This window comes from Notamacropus eugenii, chromosome 3 (assembly GCF_028372415.1).
Source record: "Notamacropus eugenii isolate mMacEug1 chromosome 3, mMacEug1.pri_v2, whole genome shotgun sequence".
Taxonomy (NCBI): Eukaryota; Metazoa; Chordata; class Mammalia; order Diprotodontia; family Macropodidae; genus Notamacropus; species Notamacropus eugenii.
The window spans coordinates 48,521,778-48,542,157 of NC_092874.1; the positions used below are offsets into that span (position 1 = coordinate 48,521,778).

Here is a 20,380-nt window from a genome sequence, read left to right on the forward strand (position 1 = left end):
TGGTCCCTGCAGAAAGTAGGTTAAAATTCAAAATGGATGTGACACATATTCCTCCTTCCACTGAATTAATTTCCAGGCACAACCTAGCAAATTAATGAGTTGCTCCTTTGCCTACAGCAAACACATGGTGTCGTGGCTGCCAGATCTATCCACTGAAGATATGGGTCAAGTAGATTGTGCCTCAGAAGTCACTGCTCACTAAGCTCAGCTACTGGAAAATTCTGCTGGCTCTTCCAAACTTGTAAAACTCACAAGGCTGTTTTCTGTCCAATATTCTTTTCCTTAAGACCAGGAAAGAAACAGAACAAGGACAGAAGAAATATCAGGGACTTATGTTCATGGCCCATATGGTTGTCTAGTTGAGGAAGTAAAGGCTTTGGGTATCTCTCTTCTCACTCAGGAGCTAATAGCATTTCTTCTCTAAATCACCACCAGGAAAGAGACGATGCAGTTTGACCTGTTTGTCAAAATTTGACAAAATTAAAGGGCTTGCATTTACCATATTGTAAGCAGACAGGAAATAATGAATGAGTACCTGCATATGCTCTTAATTGGGGCAAGGCATGTCTGTTACACATTATTATGTACATGAGAAACAAGTTCACCAAATCCTCCACATAGGCTGGCAGCAAAAAGAGTCCCCTGCATATGTTCTGAGGACTGGACCCTCACTAACTATTCCCCAGGTTATACTCTATTAAAGAGACAAATGGACGTCTAGAAAATGAAGCAGCGTTTATAGAGAGCCTACATGACTTTATCAAGAATAGGTCATGTGAGTATACCTTTATATTCTTTTTTTTTTTTTAGTTACCAAACCAGTAAGTCAGGGAAATAATGTAGTTTTTCTCTAGTAGTAGATAATTTACCTAGATTTTAAACAAAACGTTGGACAAAATATTTCATGCTATCGATTTGGAAATGATGGAGACATGTGGGTTGTATTAACAGATGAATTAAGAACTGTTTGAATGACCACACTCAAGGGGTAGTCATTAACGGTTACATATCAGCTTGAAAAGAGGTCTCGAGTACAGGAGCCCAGGAATCTGTGCTTAGCCTGCCATGTTTACCACTTTTATCAATCGCTTCCATAAAGACAGAGAGGGCAGGCTTATTAAGTATACAAATGGCACAAAACTGGGGAAAGAGCGAAGCCTGGATGACAGAGGTAGGATTAAAGAGATCTCAGTAGGCTTTTGTTGTTCCCTGACCACCCCATTGTTAGACTTACCTTACAACTCAAATAATCCTGTATAAGCTTACATAGCATGATTATACAGACATATGTATACATACTGACACATATCTTCATCTATCTATAACCATGGCCATACATGCTATATCTCTCCAATAAAATATAAGCCCCTTGAGGGCAGGTTCTATTTTTCCCCTTATCTTTGCATCTCCATGAATAGGCACAGGGCCATGCATATCTTCGAGCCTTAGTAAGTGTTTGCGAAATTTGATTGGATTTTAAGTATCATAATGGCCATTATAAAAAGGAAGAAAAGGCTGCAGAACAGTTAGGTGACTTGCCCAGAGTCACTCACCTACTCAATGTTAGAGCTAAGATTTGTACTCAGGTCTTTTGACCATGAGAATCAACTTTCCTATCAAGAATCTGAGGGGTTTTTTTTTAATAGTAGTAGATAACAATATCAAGCTTCTTAGGGGAAAGAAGGATTTTTAATCACTTCACTCTTTCTTTCTATCCATTTTTAAAATCCACAACTTCATTCTTCCCTTTCAAAAGTTATCATCATCTAGCATTTATGAAGTTCCCATAATAATGTACTCCCAAGGCATTCAAGACCCTCAGACTCCTAGCTCTAACCCCATTCCTTCTTCCTTTTCATTTTTTTCTGGCTTCCCATTTACCTGGTGCTGACCATCCTTAAGGCATGTCAGGATTTAATATGTTGGGTCTCCTCTTCTGAGGATGATGGCATTGCACGGAATCCAGGCGTTTGAAGAGAATTGATTTAACATCCCAGACAATCCAGCCTCCCAGAACAACTTCTGAAATCAATCTTCTCAGCTCCTGGAATAATGCATTTTGCATGTTCTCCAGATGCCGCTGCCATGGTGACAGAGTTGCCAGCAGCTTTCTCTCCTGCCTTATTGTAATGAACTGCTTGGCTTCACTTCAAGCAGAAGAGCTGGAAAATAAAGCAGGGGAGATGATTAAAATGAAGTACTCTTAAGTCACTCCCTCTCCTGTGTATCCATGGTGCTGGCCCTCCTAAAAATCCATGTCTGTCCTAATAGCCAGTCGTTTCTCCCATGCAGAAATTCTGTGTCTTTTTCTTAGTCTTAAAAAAAAAAATTGCTGAATTCATTTATACTCTGTGATGAGATGAAATCACTGAACTGACCATTCCAGGAACATTTTCTTAGCTATCTTAACAAATATTTGCTCTGCAAATCAAATCACTCAAGTTGATTGGAGCCAGTTAATATGACCAAAAACCTCAAGATCATTAATATTTTCTCTAAGTCAATTACTTTCAATATGACCATTATCAATGGGAGATACTATACTATAAACTACCTGTCAGCCACACCTTGCAAATTAATTCTGAGACCAGACTGTAGTGAATATCTCTATCTCAAAACCAACACAGTGATTGTACCTGGTTTCTTCTCTCAACTTCCTTGTTTCTGTTGAGGTCACCATCATTCTTTCAATTACAAAGACCCAGAGTCATCATCCATAATTCCCTTTTCCTTTTCTCTTCCCCCTGCTCTATCTCCCAACTCTAAGCATGTCCCCACCATGACTGGAACTCTCTCATTCCTCATCTCTGTCTCCTGGCTTCCCAGGCTTCCTTGAAGTCTCACCAACCCATCTTCTACAAGAAGCCCTCTCCAGTCCTCATAATCTTAGCACCTTTCCTCGAGACTATTTCCAATTTTTCCTCTATATAACTTGTTTGTAGATAATTGTCCACTGAGAGCCGGGACTACATTAGTTTCCTGTCTTTATCCTGAATGCTTGGTGCAGTTCCTTGTACGTAAAAAGAGCTTAATAAATACTTTATTCCTGCATTCATTAGACTATGAACTTCCTGATGGTGGGGGCTTTTTTTTCAGCCCAGAGCCTAGGACATGATAGGTGTTTAATAATTGCTTGTTGACTGACTGACTGTCTCACCATCCCTCAGCCTGTCCCCATCTCCATTCACTGGTCAATTTCTATGAATTCTACCTCAGTGAGTTAATCAGCATTTAGCATCTTAAGAGTTCTTGTGTAATAATCACTCACAAAGTCCCTGATTATTCTTCCTGCCTATTCTCTTCCTTCCCCAAGTCATCCTCCACGATGATGCCAAAAATAATCCTTAGTCAGTCAACAGGTTATTCATGTTGGATGAATGAAGCCACAATTCAGGAAAGATACCAATAACGTGGAGCATATACAGAGGTGGGCAAGCAAAATATTAAGAGACTTTGAGTCTATGTCATCTACATGCCTAAGGCACTGAGACGCTATACACTGTAGTATAGAGAGAGCTGGACTCAGAGTCGGAATGATTTCAGTTGACTTTGACCAACATTATTTGTGTGACCTTAGACAAGGCACTTAACCTCTCTATGCTCTAAGAAATTCTCTGAAACTAGAAACTGTAGAGAAGTTAATGCTTTGCGTTGGTGGAAGGAAGTTCTTCATCAGTTCCTAACCCTCATGAAATCATAGATCTGAATCAAAATTTTAAAATACACCTGACATTATGCTATGTGCTGTGTGATACAAAGACAAAAATGACATACCACCCTAATGTCCAGGCTTCAGGGGAAACAATTTATACATATACCATCAGTATTCGTAAAAAAATACAGCCAAAGTAAATACAATTGCCCTCGACTCATTCACACCAACTGACATTTTCTTGATATGGTGTATCCTTATTCCCTTAAGATCCATTAATATCTTATCTAAGTCAATTGCTTTCAAATATAACCAATTTGAATGGAAGACACATTAGGTAATTTCAGCAAATTACCTGCCAGCCTTACCTTGCAAATTAATTCTGAGACCAGACTATAGTGAAGCATCTCTATCTCAAAACTAATACAGTGATTTTGAAAGGGGAAATTTTGATAGGGGATGTATAATAGAATACAACTTCACTTACAGCACATATTAGGCAGTTGGGGGGCACTGGGCTTGAGTCAAGAAATGCTGAGTTCAAATCCTACCTTGGACACTTACCAACTGTGTGACTTTAAGCAAGTCACTCAGTCTCAGTTTCCTCACCTATAAAATGAAAGATTTGGACCCAGTGACTTCTAAGGTTTCCTCCAGCTCTGCAGTTATGATTCTATGAAATGGACATCCTAGAGCAGTGGTCTCAGGGTTAGATTTCATGTTTGTTCTAAATTAATGTCATTTGTCAATTTTCACTGCTACTAGTTCAATCTTTGTTTCTCTTCACAATGATTTGTTGATCTGATACATTCCTCAGAATAAAGGGACAAAGGACTGATGCTCAGGAGGAGTTTGAGGTCTGTGTTCTATGGTATTTTATTTTTTTATTTTTGGAGGCAAGTAACTTGCCCAGGGTCACAGAGCTAGTAAGTGTCTGAGGCCAAATTTGAACTCAGGTCCTCCTGACTCCAAGGCCAGTGCTCAACCACTATGCCACCTAGTTGCCTGTGTTCTATATTATTAAAAATTAAGCCTTCAAGTGCCAATTTTTGTTACTATTTGATGGTCTCAGCTCTCACAAATAGAATGTATTTACAAACTTCCCTAACTAGATAAACAGAGTAGAGCAGATTCACAGCATTCATGTATAGTTCTCCTTCCAAAAGTTCCATAAATATGAAGTAGTTAGTATGTTTTAATACACGAGTGGACCTGGTATCAAGAGACTTGGGTTCGAATCTTGCCTGGGACACTACATAGTTGTATGATCATTAAAAAAAGTCATAGAACCTCTCAATGCAGTATTTTCTTTACTTGTCAAATGGGGATAATGTATGAATTAATGACAAAGCATTTACCATGTGCAAAAACTATGTTGAAGATATAAGCATTGAGGACAGAAAAGAAAAAGCAAAATGGAGCCTGCTTTCAATACTTGATTAGCCTTGAATGCTTGCTTGAGAAGATTGTTATGATGAAAGCATTTTGCAAACCTGAAAGTGATAAATAAATGTGCTATGTATATATATATATATATATGTATACACACACACATATATACATACACATATGTATGTATATATATATAATACACATATACACATATAATACACATATATATATATATAATACACATATATGTGTATGTATATATATACATACACATATAATACTGTTAATATAATTAAGATCTTTATAAATCCACATTAGTTTGTACTGATAGTAGAGAGAAAAGAGAGGGATGGCCTGTTGTCCAAATATTGAGACAACATATAAAGATGTCAAAAACAACGTCAGAGGACCTGAATTCAAATTCTGCCTTTGCCATTTAGTACTTCTGTGGCCTTGGACAAGTTACCTAACCACTCCCTGCCTTAATTTATTCAGCTATAAAATGGGAGTTGGAATAGCCCTTCTCCAACAATCTCCCCACTTTTCTCTTCCCCTTTTCCATTCTTCCAAGTGAAAAAGTGAGGAAGATTATATAGGGAAGACCATAATTTGGGAAGTACTAGTCTTTCCAAAGAGGCATGTAGTGGATAAAGCACCAGGCCTGGGGTCAGGAAGACTCATCTTCATGGCCTCAGGCTGGTCTCAGACACTTACTAGCTGTGTGACCCTGGGCAAATCACTTCACCCTGTTCACCTCAGTTTCTTCATATTTAAAAAGAGCTGGAGAAGGATATGGCAAACCACTCCAGCATCTTTACTAAGAAATAGCCAAATAGGGTCACAAAGAGTCAGACATGATTAAACATGTCTTTTGTAATCTATTAGATTGTCACTTCCTTGAGAGCGGGGTCTGTGTTCTATTTTCATATTCCTAGTACTTAGCACAGAGTCTTGCACATATAATAAATACTTCATGAAATAAAAATGAATTGAGATATCAATCAGCCTGATTTAATAAAGTAACACTAGACCACTCCACTGTCCTGGGAAAACTGAGCAGAATTAGGGAAAACTGACATTTGCCACCTTACATATTAGTCCTAAGATATTGGCACATTTGCCATCACCATGGCAAAAAGCAAATTTTAAAAGTAGCAAAGTTGTGTCTTTTACTGTCTTTTCCTCCCATTACTCCTTTATCAATCCCGTTGTTCTCTCTGCCTCCTTTTCTCTAGTCACCAAACATACAGTGGTCTCATGCTGACCTCTGGCACTGTTTTTCATCACCAAATACCCCTCAATATTCTTACAGATCTTCATGCCCTTACCCTTGAAGTTTCTTCTGATCCATACCTAACCCAGACCTTCAATCACCATTTTCCTAGATCTTTTGATTCAGGTCATGAGAGTCACCACTGTTGGATTGATATTCAGAGAGTCCCTGATCTCACTGCAGAATTAGTAAGGAGAGATCTGTGTCCCTGGGATACCAGTCTTTAGCCCTGAAACCTTGTCATTGGTGGTGTTTGTATGCTATGAAAACACTACAAAATAGATGAAGGTTAATTATATATAAAGTAGGTTTGTATGAGCTGGATAGAGAACCTAATCACCATTTATAGCACTGTTTTTAGGGAAAATGTATTCTGAGTTGCAAACAATTAGCTTACATTTTAGCATAGTGAAATGCTACCAGACTTGAGTTAAATGACCTAGGCTTTTACTCTGATGTCTACCTATCTGGGAGAGACCTTAGACAATAAACAATCTTCTCCATAACTCTACTTCCTAATCTGCAAGATGGGCATAAGTAATACTTGTCATAGTGGAATCAATGGGTTTTTGGAGGAAAATTGTATAAACCATGTAATGGTATATAAGGGTGGTATAGTAGAAACAGCACTGAACTTAAAGTCACAAGATCTGAGTTAGAATCTCAACTCTGCCATCTAACAAGTCACTTCACTTCACTGACATTCAGTTTCCTCATCTATCAAATGAGGGAGTTGGGCTACATGACTTCTAGGGTCTCTTTTAGATCTAAATCTCTGATCTTAAAATTCATTTGTAAGTTGAAACTATCTATGCCATGTTTAGGTGTAAATGAAGGGGAACCTAGGGTAAATATGAATGGAATCCAGGACATAAACCTAAGAACTTACTCCACTCAACATTTGGTTTATAGCTATATTCCTACATACCTTCCTGGGAACAGATTGTAGTTTCAAAATCAAAGATTGAACTAGTTATCTTCTAAATTCTTTCTTTCCTCAATAAAAGAATCAGTTTAAATTAAAGCAGGGGCTCTTAATTATTTTTGTGTCATGGATCCCTTGGACAGTCTCGTGAAAAGTATAGACCCTTCTTCTTAGAGTAATGATTTTAAATGCATAAAATAAAATACACAGGATTATAAATGAATTCTGTTAATTATTTTTAAGATTTTCATTTTTTAATAATTCAGTTTTAGTTTTCAACATTCACTTCCATAAGATTTTGAGTTTTAAATTTTCTTCCCTTCCCTTCCCCCTCCCCAAGATGCCATGCAATCTGATATAGGCTCTACTTATATGTTCATACTAAACATATTTTCACATTAGTCCTGATTTAAAGAAGAATTAGAAAAATGGGAGGAACCATGAGAAAGAAGAAACAAAACAACAAAAGAAAAGGAGAACAAATAGTCTCTGCATTCAGGATCCAAAGTTCTTTCTCTGGATGTGGATAGCATTTTCCATCGTGAGTCTTCTGGTTCTGCTCGCTTCATTCAGCATCAGTTCGTACAAGCCTTACCAGGTTTTTCTGATCCACCTGCTCACTATTTCTTTATAGCACAACAGTATTCCATTACATTCATATACTACAACTTGTTCAGCCATTCCCCAACTGATGGACATCCCCTCAATTTCCAATTCTTAGCCACCACAAAAAAGAGCTGCTATAAATATTTTTGTAAATGTGAGTCCTTCTCCTATTTGTATAATCTCTTTGGGATACAGACCTAAAAGTCTGGGTCAAAAGGCATGCACAGTTTTATAGCTCCAAACCTCTCCAGAATGATTGGACCATAAACATATTTTTTAAAAAAACAAGTTCACAGACCCCAGATTAAGAACCTCTGCTTCAGAGACATCTTTTTTGTCAGTTTACTCAAAACATTCTCCTGTTTCTGCAGCAATGATCACTTCTTCTCCTGTTCAGCTTCAACATACTTTCTAATTCTTCTGCATTAACTTTATGTGGAAAATCTTCATTTTGTTAACTTTCAGGATATTTCTGCTAAACATCATTAAAGCAGTGCAGCCAGATCTGGATGAATTTCATTAAGAAGTTGCATTACCTGAATTTGCATGCCATATTTCCATTGGGCTGGAACCAATCACAATATTTTACATATAATTAACTTCAAATAGTGCAAATTCAAAGAATAGCATTGCTTTTCAGGATTCATTATTCACAGGGACCTAATATTTTTGCAACTCTGGGCATAACTAGGACTCTGAGCCTTCAGTATTTCATCTAGTTGTTTTGTTGTTGGTATTCAGTCATATCTGACTCTTCATGACCCCATTTGGGGTTTTAATGGCAAAGATACTGGAGTGGTTTGCTATTTCTCTAGCTCATTTTCCACATGAGAAAACTGAAGGCAAACAGGGTGAAGTGAGTTGCCCAGGATCACACAGCTAGTAAGTGTCTGAGGCCAAGTTTGAATTCAGGAAGATGAGTCTTCCTTACTCCAGGCATGGTGCTCTATCCAATCAATATACCACCTACCTGGCCACTTCTAAGATATTTAATACAACAGAGTACCAAATGCAAGAATCTAGTATGCCAGTCAGTCAACAGTCAATCAACAAGCATTTATTTATTAAGAGTTTATCATGTGCCAGGAACCATGGTAAGCATTGGTGACACAAAGAAGAAGCAATGTCATTAGCTTACAGTGAGATAGTTTTTAAATATAGTAGCAAACATTACAAAAGAAACAAATATTTCTCGAAGAAAAACATAATCAACCCGTTAGGAAACATGCTACTTTGTTGCTTCCCCTGCCGCTTAGAATAAAGTTTATCCACAGATGGAGCCAACAGAAATGTCACAGCCTGATGACCGAAGCACACCATTACTGTTTGCTGTCTTTCTATTTTTTCAAATCTATCTACCGGGGTAAATTTTCAAGGTGTTCAAAACAACTACTCACTCTTTTACTTATGCAACTGCACAAAACATCTTATCTAAATTCCCTCTAGTCTATGAATTCTTTGACTAAGTTTATTTGTCAAGATTATTGAGCATTTTCTGACTATTTTCCAATTGGCCTCCTATAATTAATATATATACATGGCAATTATCCTGTTATTGCACCTTAAGGCTTATAAGGATGAGACTGCCAGAAAATAGGACAAGTAGGTGATTTTTTTTTAAGAGTTGATATTGTAGATGACAACTTTTGGGTGTTGTTGTTGAGTAATTTTTCAGTAACATCAGACTCTTCGTGACCCCATGTGGCGTTTTCTTGGCAGAGATAAGTGATTTACCAGTTCCTTCTCCAGCTCATTTTACAGATGAGGAAACTGAGGCAAACAGGGTTAAATGGCTTGCTCTGGGTCACAAAGCTAATAAGTGTCTGAGGCCAGTTTGGAGCTCAAGAAGATGAGCATTTCTGACTCCAGGCCCATTTCTGACTCTATGCCACCTCTGGTCACTTACTAAAGGAACTTAGTGCGTACTTGCTTGCTTTAGTGCTTGTTTGTCCTTCATTCTTGAAGAGGACCGTAACATCAAGAAGGTAATGCCACAACTTGCAAGTGAATTGGATTTAAGTGAGGAAGGGCTGTGCAAAGTCACCAACCTAATTTTCTCCTCCAGAGCCATCAGGGTACAGTGGCCAGATATAGATCAGGATGACTGGAGATGGCCCCCTTTGTTTAGTAATCTTCTTAGCAAATGATATGTCATCAATACCTCAGCTGAGCTGTTATCTCGTTCCTGAGAGCATTCACTTCACCAGTACAGGTCCGAATTCCTCCACATCTCATCCTATGCAATTTTTGTCTTTCTCTTTCCATAAGTCTGTCACAGAGAGATTTATCCAAAATGCCAAAAGCCTTCCACTAATTATTTTAATATTTCAGAGATAACAGGATAACATTCTGGCTGTCCATCTGCCATCCCTGATTCTCACTCCACATTTCACATATGCTGTAATTAGCTGCTACCAATAACTTCACTCCGTGCCCTATGGTGAATTCTTTTTTGCATTTTTACGATGGGATCAGGATATGAAGTTACAGTATCAAGAGCAGATTATGCCTCTTAGCTTCCTTGGTTTCCTTCAAGTGTGGGCTAAAATCTAAATTACTAGAAGAAGTCTTTCCCAATCCTCCATAGTGCCAGTGCCTTTCCTTTGCTGATTGTCTCCAACTGACCTTGTTTGCACATAATTGCATATTTTCTCTCCCATTAGACAGTGAACTCCTTGAGATCAGGGACTATTTTTTGCCTTTGTCTCCCCAGCACTTAGCACAATAGTTGGCCCATAGTTGGTGCTTAATAAATGCTCACTGATATTGAGTTCCGAATAATCAAGGCCAATGTAAAATCTCAATAAGATGTTGAGGATCCTTTTCTTAGCCTCCACATATCATTTATGGGGTCTGGTGGGTGGGCTGGGGAGTGCCTGTCTGAAATCCCACTGAAGTAAAATGCATCATCCCAGAGAAGAATATTCTGTTTGGTGAATAATTTGAATCTTTCTAGGCTGCATAATTTCTTCTCCTTGGCATGAATGAAGAGCAGAGTTTGTTCTTTTTCCCTATTTTTGAAACTTTTAAATTTAAAATAAAGCAATATCTTATCATTTACTATGATCTTTTTCCTTGTTGCTTTTCCATATTTTTTTTAACAGTACTCAAGCAGATATTCCAGTCCTCTTTTTCTTTGATTGCCAGTAGCTAATTATAAGAAAGTTGTGGAATGGATTTGCATTTGCTATTTTTCTGTGCCAATGCTGCTTTCATAAATCAACTGACAAAGGATCGTATGTAAACTGTACTTCCTGGGCAAATATTCTTACTGAAGGATCCATTTCCATTTGAAAGACACACCCTTTTGGAAGATTTTATCCTCCTTTGTGAATAAGTAAATTAGAATATGAATAATTGGAATTCTTTGCTTCTATTATTTAAAAAATGTTCATCTTAGAGTTAATTATTCCTAGTAGAAACACACTATACATATATATGTAGATTTTGGTGAAAAGCACAAGAGAAATATGAGTTTATAAGGAAAGAAGACAGAAAAAAAGTCAGGAGAATTGTGATATTGTAGTTCAAGAAAATTTAGAATTCAACTGTGAGAAGCCAAAGGCATAAGACATCTTGTTAGAGTGGCAAGAGTAATTTGATGCTCTAAAGAATTGAAAGAGAGGATAGAAAGAAATTATTTGGAGTCATCACAATGAGATCTTAACTGACTTTGGGAAATATTGTAGGATAAAGGTAGTCTTATTCCAGAAGCATTGGTCAGCGGTTTGGGTGATCATGAAAGAAGAAAAATGAATCACATGTCTAGCCTGAAAGTCAGTGAAATATGAGAAATGATGATATTGGAGATGATGGAGAAATAAGAGGAGGCAGTAAAGGAAAGGTTTTGAATTATAGGAAAGGTAAGAAGTTCATTTGAATTAGAGATTGTGTCTACACAGAAAAACCAAAGTGATGAACTGATATAATGAGTTGGATATTTCAGACATAAACATCATTTTATTTTTGAGCTGATTTATCCAGATAATTGCCTAAATTCTACATCTAATTTTTCATGGATAGATCCACACTACATAAAGTACCAAAAGAAAAAAAATCAAAAATGGAAAAAAAGGCAAGATTGGAATAAGCTTCATGAATTTATTATTCGTATCTCTTATCCCTCTAGAGTTCCCTGAGGTTGCTGTGATTGGATACAAAAGCTTACTTAGATCTAGACATGCAGAAGAGAAATTATTCCAAAAAATTAAATAGGAAAGTATTTCACATCTTCCATCAGTTGAACTCTTAAATGAGGAAAAATTACCCAAAGTTCAGTAATATTGGTAATGGAATGCATGACCAGAGTGTCATGTTTGGTGAAATCAGCCTAAGGGCCTCATAAAGCTATTTTTAAAAGGATTCTTTTAGTTGATGCAAACCATTGAATTTCATTGACATATACCTTGACATTCCTTATTCCTTAAACTATGCAGAGACAAGATAAAAAACCTAAAAAGATGTTCCTACCTCAGGCAAGGATAAGTTTTATGAAACAGTTATTCATACTTTATGCGTCAGAAAGAAATGTACAGGACATTTTTTTTGATAATGCATTTATACAAATCTGTTGTATTATTTAATATTGCTTGGGGTTTTTTTTTTGAGAGCTATTGAAGCCAAGCCCTTCTCTCAGAGAAAATGGATATCAAGCATATACTTGGGAACATGATGAGATGAAAATTTTTATATTAGTGTTTATTATTCTAAAGAATAGGATTGAGGTTGCACAGACTGGGAATGGAAAAACTTGAACCATTTTCTCCTTTATCTACAAAATGAATGAATGGCTCTAGAATAAAATCTCCTTGATCAAAGAAGTTTTTTTAAAAATGTTTTTAAAATGTTCTCCTTTATTATAAGTATTTATTGTTAATTAAACAGAATTGATGTGCTGAACACAACTTTAAGACAGAGAAGGAAAATTTCATATTTGTATTGGTATCTACTTGACTGACAGCATGCAACCAAGAAATCAACAAAATGTCCACATTCAGTGTAGAGACTCTAGACATTTTGGGGAACGTAATGTTGAAGCTGATACTGTTATTAGTGCAAAGTTGCAAAATGTAACAAATACATTTCTTAATTCCAAGCTGCTCTGATTTTGTGCTCTACATTAGTAATCTTTGCTGTACTTTCTATCAAGGAAATGGTTCTGGACCTGGGCAATTTATTGAAATTCATTCTCTTGCTACTAGTACACGAAAGTAACACTTACTACATGCCTGATGTGTAGTACCTGGATTTCAGTATCCTTCTTCATTCTGAGATTCAATTAAAGAATTCTAATAACCTAATAAGCTCCAAGGGAAATTTAAGAAGTTTATGTATGTCACTTGTTTCCTAAAATGGAATAATCAAGTAACAATCTAAAATGCTTTTGGTGATTGGTGTTTTCATTCCAACAGGCTCCCTTGTGACCCTCTAAGTTATAACTCTTCAGAGGCTATGGCTATACTACAACTACTACTCCTACTACTACCACTACCACTACTACTACTGCTCCTATACACACAACACACACACACACACACACACACACACACACACACACAGAGGTAAACATGTCCAGAATGTCTTTGCATGCCTTCATATTGTCGTATTCTTCATGTTCTTTGGGGTCAAATCTAATTTAGATGTATTTGAGAAGACTTCACATGGTTTGCAACTATGTTGTCCATATCTAAAGCATCCAGTTACAGAAGAGATCGTTTGAAGACAGTCACATATAACCTTTAATATTTAAAAATTAAAAGTATGTCACATAGATCTCTTAACTCAAATCATCACACAGGTTACTGGAAAGTCTCTTTTCTTCACTATACATTAATTTTATTTTCTTTTCAAACTTTTAACAGTAGTTAAAAGAAGTAAATATGTATCTACATTTATATACCATATATCCATAACAGCTTGTTAATTACTGTTTCCTCTTCTCCATTTGATTATTCATTTATGTATTTGCATATATGTTTTCCTAGTCACAGTTAGCAGGTGTACTATTCTGGTTCTCTTTTCTTTGCTTTGCATTGTTTCACATGTCTCCAAAATTCTTTGAATGTCTGATCTTTTTTAAATTTTAAGAGCATTGTGGTATTCCATTACACCAACAGTTAATTCAGACATTATTCACTATTAGAGAGTTTGATTATCTATAGTTCCTTACAATTACAAATAATGCTTATTCACATATATGTACACACACAGATATAAGCAATACATGCATGTATCACAAATTGACCAATTAAATCAGCCTATTGAGGTTTCAATTCCAAGCTGATAGACATGCATTGTTGATTTTGTTTACAAAATTGCTTCTTTATTTATGCTAAGGATTCGGATTGCTTGGTATGCAAAATAGTTTTACTCCAAACATTCCTTAGTGTGTTCTGATTTTATATAATGTGTTCCTTAAGAGTTTTATCTTCCTTACTTTTGTTTGTTAACTTACTCATATACCATAGAAGATCAGACTCATATGAGCCAATATTTTTCAATGCACACTTGTGTTATTATTTCTCCCTTAATGCTATAAACTTTTTATTTATGAACATTCATAGACATAAGAACAAGCATAAATATGCTTGTTGACACGGCATATTATACAGCTTCTATTAAAAGCTGTATATCCAAAAGCTGATATCCAACCCTGGACTATCAAGTTACAAAGGACATCCTTCACATTTGAAAACTGAGCTTGGTTGACAGTCCTGGGAATCCCTGAAGATCACAATGTCTTGATCTAGAATTTATTTTTGGACAATGTCTTAGTTGTTTTTTTAAAGGTATCTCTTTGCTTTTTTCTTTTACTTTTCATTATTTGTATTTGTCTGAGTTAAACTTTCATTCATGATATATTTTTGAGTTTTCTCATTCTTTGGGCTCATTAGAATTTAATTTTGTTTCATAGCTTCCATTCAAACCAGAAAATTTGCATGTGCCTACTTCAAATTATTTAATTTTTAGCCTTCTTGGTATTTTAAGCTACAATGATTAATAAAAATGCCATAGACCTTAAATATGGTATCTTGGGGTTCTAGTTGTCAGGAGTCACACTCAAATGAGAATCAAAACCCAGTCCAGGTTGCCAATGTATCATGTCTCTAAAATGACTCACTTGCTCTCACCTATATGTAGGCTCTCTGTTGATTATGGAATGTAATTGGCTTCTGCTCCAGAAAGGAATAAAAACTTTCTTCATGGCTGCTAATCTGGTTGCTTCTCTTTTGCCTTTTGCCTTAATTAGACCTCCAGACTCTATACTAATCTACAACCTTTTAAGAAAGGTTTTAAGAAAGATTTCTGGCTTCCATGTGTTCCTTGCCTCTTCCAGTCCCACTTCTGAACCCTTGAACATTTCCTTGGTCCTGAGGTGATATTAATACAGGAGCAATTGATTCTTTTAATGAATCACTTGACAGGTATTTCTTAAGCATCCACCCAGTACTACACAGACTACAAATTAGGTACCAGAAATGATCCTAGTACACAACGTTGTTTGTTTCTGGTTAGGAAGATGGTCTTTACAAGAAATAGTCAGATATGACAGCTAATGAAGGCAAAATAATTTACAACAGCAATTCTTAACCTTGGATGCATGAACTGTAAAAAAAATTCTAATAACTGTATTTCAGTTATATTAATTTTTCCCTCCTAATTCTATGTATTTTATTTTGTGCATTTAAAAACATTCTGAAAAGGGGTCCACAAGCTTCACCAGACTGTCAAAGGGCACCATCCATCTGTCTGTCTGTCTGTCTGTCTGTCTGTCTGTCTCTCTCTCTTACACACACACACACACACACACACACACACACACACACACGTACAATTAAAAGAGAGAGAGATCAATACAATCTGGATTATCCTAAAAGAAGTATCTAGGAGAGGGATAGAGAGAGAAAAGAAAGAAATGTATGCTAGGAGAGGAAAAGAGGAAGTAATAAAAGCAGAGCAGAAAGTGACATAGTCTTTTGAGAGATTAGAAGACAGAATTCCTTTTGAGGAATAGTGGGAAATAAGCTTCTATGATGGAGATGGGTACAGATATTGTAGAAAGCTTTAAAAAGAGAAACTGGGACCTCTTCACTTAAACCATAAGAAAACAGGGAACAAAGCTGAATTATGTGTTCTCTCCCAGCACCCAGTAGAGTATGTTGCACAGAATACAGACAATAAATATTTGTTGACTGAACATATGCTGAATGCTCTGATGACTAAGGTGGTGGCTCTTCTATAAGTGTATGACAGAGTAAAAGTGGATTTTGTTGTTTTAAATCAATCTGAAAGAGTTCTGAAGGACTGAATGATACGGGAAGGCAACAGAGGCACAAAGATTAGCTAGTAGGCTACTACAGTAATTCAGGCATGAGATAATAAGGCAGAATCAGTATGGGACGGTCAAGAGAGTACTGAACATGGAACAGAGAATCAAGCCATGAACAGACATTGATTAAGCTCCTACTGTGTGCCAGGTTTCATGATATAAAGACATTAATGAAGCCACCCCTGCTGTCTAAAAGCTTATATTCTATTGAAAGAAATAACATACAAACCTATAAATAACCATAAAGTACATATGAAAGAAATGCAAAATAATTTGTGTCTGGGGGATTAGGAAAGGCCTCATGCAGATGTGTTTTTGTTATGTTCAGCCAATTCTTGTTACCCCATTTGGGATTTTCTTAGCAAAGATACTGGAGTGGTTTGCCATTTTTCTTCTTTAGCTCATTTGACAGATGAGGAAACTGAGGCAGAGTTAAGTAACTTGCCCAGGATCACACAGCTAGGAAATGTGAGGCCAGATTTGAACCCAGGAAGACGAGTCTTCCTAACTTCAGGCCTAGAACTCTATCCACTGTACCACCTAGCTGCCTCAAGTAGCTCATATCTGAAGAAATTTAGGAATTCTAAAAGGCAAACATAAAGAGGCAGTGTATACAAAGGCACAGAGGTAAGAGATGGAACGTCATGTTCTGAAAAATACAAATGGACCAGTTTGGTTGTAACATAGGGTACATGAAGGTGATTAATTAAGTAATTAAGTACCGTGTAATAAAGCAATCTAAAGCTAGACTAGGGAGGGCTCTAAATGCCAAGTGGAAAAGTCCGTATTTTATCCTAGAAGATAAAAGAAGCCATTGGAACTTTTTGAGCAGGGTATTGATGTGATGAGAACTGAGCTTTGTCAGCTCTATGGGAGATGGAGGCTTAAGGCAGGGAAGTCAATCCCAAGACTAATCATCAAGGTAAAAGATAATAAAGACTGAACTAAGGTAACACAGATTGAATAGTGAGAAGAGGATGGATAGAAACAAGACATATTGCGGATGCAGAATCCACAGGGTTCAAAGCCAGTGCCTAACATTTATAGTCCATGTGACTATGGGCAAGCCACTTGACTTGTAACCTACATAGGCATCTGTAAATTGGGGATAATATTAACTTAAGTGCACACATCATTCTGAGAAAAGATTCATAGGTTTCACCAGGAATCTATGACATTAAAAAAAAGAGAAAATGTTAAGAACCCCTGACTTTGAGGATTTGACTATAAGTAATACATCCAGGAGGTTGATAGACAAGAGCCTGAGACTTCATTTGTAGACTCAAGAGGCTTGGGAAGTAGTGAAAAATTTATCAAGAAAGGCTAACTGGGGAAAAAAAAAAACTTGGTCAGAAGTCAGCACCATGGATGGCTCCAAGGGAAGCTTGTTGCTCTAACACCTTTTTAAAGTGAGACAAACTGGCTCCTTTTCCCTGGAGGCAGCCTGGAAGTACTTGGCTAGTTGTCTGCTGTGTTTTAATGGACTAGGTCTGTTACACATAGTCTATATTTTCTCTTACAGTCTGTTCTACACAGCCTAAACTTTTGGATTTTTTCCTCTCTTCTACTTGAATAGCATTTTAGAGTTTATAAATCACTTTCCTCACAACAGCCTTGTGAAGTAGGTTGTGAAAGTGGTTTACTTTTCATTTGGCTCCTCTAGGATGTCACACCCTCTTTTGCCTGGCAGAGTAGGAATTTGGGGGGTATGAACTGAACCAGAAGAACTATGAGGCTCCTTCCAACACTAAAAGTGTTTAATTCTGTGGTATTCTCACCAGGAACTGAACATTTGGACCTTAACAGGAAGCAATGAGTCAAAGACAGCAATCAGAAATCACCAACACTGCCACTATGCTTGTGTCTGGTTTCACAGGGTCCTGCTCACTCTCACAGATGCATCCTTGGCTACTGAAGAAGCACAGGTGAGGCATATGGCCTCAACTGCCATGTTAATCCCCACTGGTAGGGTGATTGACTCTAGCAGTAAAAATTGCAGAGCAATACCTCCCTGCCTATGCACCTATGTACAGGAGCCACATAAAACAACTGGTTTGAATCTCTGGGAACCCCACCTCTGACACCCACTAGCTATGTGACCATTATGCAAGTGACTCACTATCTCTCAGTTTCAGTTTCTTCATCTTTAAAGTAGACATAATATTTCTTGCAGCATCTACTTTATAGGGTTGATGTCAGACTCCAATGAGAGAATATGTATGTATGTGTATATATATATATATACATAAAGCACTTTAAAATACCTATTATCATTATTAAATGTCTTTCACCAAATGCTGTTATCACTTTGATAGATTCTGTTGTCTTATTTCGCTGAAGTTACTTCACTGAGGTGAGAGAGGTATTATTTTGGGCTGTCTGTGAACCAGATCATATGTGACAGGACTGTATTACCCAAAATATATTGTCCCTGAAGTTCAAGGTGATTTGCCCTTCTTGTCTTCTGTGATCATCTGTCCCGAGCAATTCTATAACCATAAGTTGAGAAGAAAGTTTTCTCATTATCTATATTTCTGAAAGAGTAGTGTCTAAATGCAGACTCCTACTGATCTTGATTTGCTCGGGTAGTTGGAGGTCTTTGAGGAGGAATCTTGCATAGTGTCACTAGGAGTCTATGATGAGTTTTGGCTCCCCCCCCCCCCCCCCCACATAGATGTCTGTCTGAGGCATGGTCATCTAAAGCTCTCAAGGACTTTGGGTACCATCACAGACCATCTTACCAAAAGTCTCAATGGAACTTTCTGGTTGTTTAGTCCTATAAACTTCTTCAGGCCTATACTCCTCTCCATGTTGTCAGTACTTGGCCTTTCCTGTGATTAACATATCTCTCTACCTGCCTACTCTCTTAATCCCAGATAGCGTGGGCTTGGAGAATGGAGAAACTTTGGCATGAATACTATCCCTGACACCTACTAGTTATATGACCATGGACAAGTCCTGTGACTTCTCTGTACCTCAGTTTCTTCATTGGTGAGGTAGGTGGAAATAAGAATGAATGAATGAAAAAGCATTGATTAAGGACTTAGAGTGTGCTAGGCACTTTCTTATGTACTAGGAAAGAAATGCAAAAAGGCTAATTTCTGCCCTCAAGAAGTAGACATTATATATTAAGGCAAGACAACACATTTAAGGGAGTGGTGTCTAGGGAAAGATGCTTTGATTTGGAAAGTCATGTGTAAGTTAAGCGGAGGCATAGGAGAGTTGTTTGAATATTCTTACTCAAAAGGCTCTCTAATCTCATTAATTTTTCCAGTGATTCAGATCATGATTCATCCATGCTTGACCATCCAATGTGTTTCTTGCCTCTCAACATACTAGAGGCCTTCCTTGCGTACTTCTGATATCAAGAGAATACCTGTGAAAAATTCTGCCATCTCTCACCCTTACAATGTGACCAGCCCATTTTAAATTCTTATTATATAATTTCTTAATGACAGTTCTTACTTCTTTTCTTCTTTAAGCTCCTTGTTGGTTTTATGTTATATCTTGGTCACATCAACTGAAAACCCTCTCCATTACCTTCTGTGTGAGATACATTTCTAGTTCTTCAGAAACTTTTGGATTGCATGGCTCCCTGTCATATAACAACACCAATAAAATGTTGATGTTGAAAAAGATGAGTCTTTGCCTTCAAGGTAAGCCTGGAATCATTAAAGAGAATTTGAAATGTCTTTAAGGCAATTTCTGTCTTCACCTCTAGGCCCAATTCACTGACCATTTATTCCAGAGGTGTAAAGCTCCAAGTACTGCCCAATTCAGACTAAAATGTGGTTGGGAAATATCTAGCAAAATAAATAAAAATATGATATAACATAAATAATGTTAATTTGTGATTTTCTAAGTCAATATAGATCATGGATTTTGTTCTATTTGAGTTTGACACCACTGATCTAAACTGTCTACATCATAGATTCACACTAATGTAATGATTATCTCTGCAGATGGAAACAACCTATGAAACAAGAAAAAAAATAACCTGATCTTTAGTTGTATTTAAATAGAATGTCCAGAAAGAAGGAAATCTTGTTTCTGTTGTAGTCTGCTATGGTCAGCCAGAATATGGAATACTGTATTTGGTTCTGAGACCCACATTTTAGGAAGGATACTGACAAAACAGATCATATCCAGGGGAGATCAGTCAAGATAGACTAAAGAGTATGCTATAGAAGGATGATTTGAAGA

The 20,380-nt window shown here is 36.9% G+C and overlaps 2 long non-coding RNA genes across 4 annotated transcripts in view; one reads left to right on the top strand and one right to left on the bottom strand.

Annotated features, from left to right (window-relative positions):
- LOC140530920 (uncharacterized) overlaps positions 1 to 19,260 on the top strand; it is a 121,403-nt gene extending 102,143 nt beyond the window's left edge. The window contains exons 3-4 of one of the 2 annotated variants that reach the window (XR_011976164.1): positions 17,959 to 18,102; positions 19,054 to 19,260. This is a non-coding gene — a long non-coding RNA (uncharacterized lncRNA). The remainder of the gene's footprint in view (positions 1 to 17,958; positions 18,103 to 19,053) is intronic. The other variant, XR_011976165.1, reaches the window with a different exon arrangement.
- LOC140530917 (uncharacterized) overlaps positions 1 to 20,380 on the bottom strand; it is a 1,083,438-nt gene that overhangs the window by 95,006 nt on the left and 968,052 nt on the right. Inside the window, exon 14 of one of the 2 annotated variants that reach the window (XR_011976146.1) lies at positions 1,882 to 2,162. The exons of the other annotated variant lie outside the window; for it this stretch is intronic. This is a non-coding gene — a long non-coding RNA (uncharacterized lncRNA). The remainder of the gene's footprint in view (positions 1 to 1,881; positions 2,163 to 20,380) is intronic. 2 annotated transcript variants of the gene reach the window in all.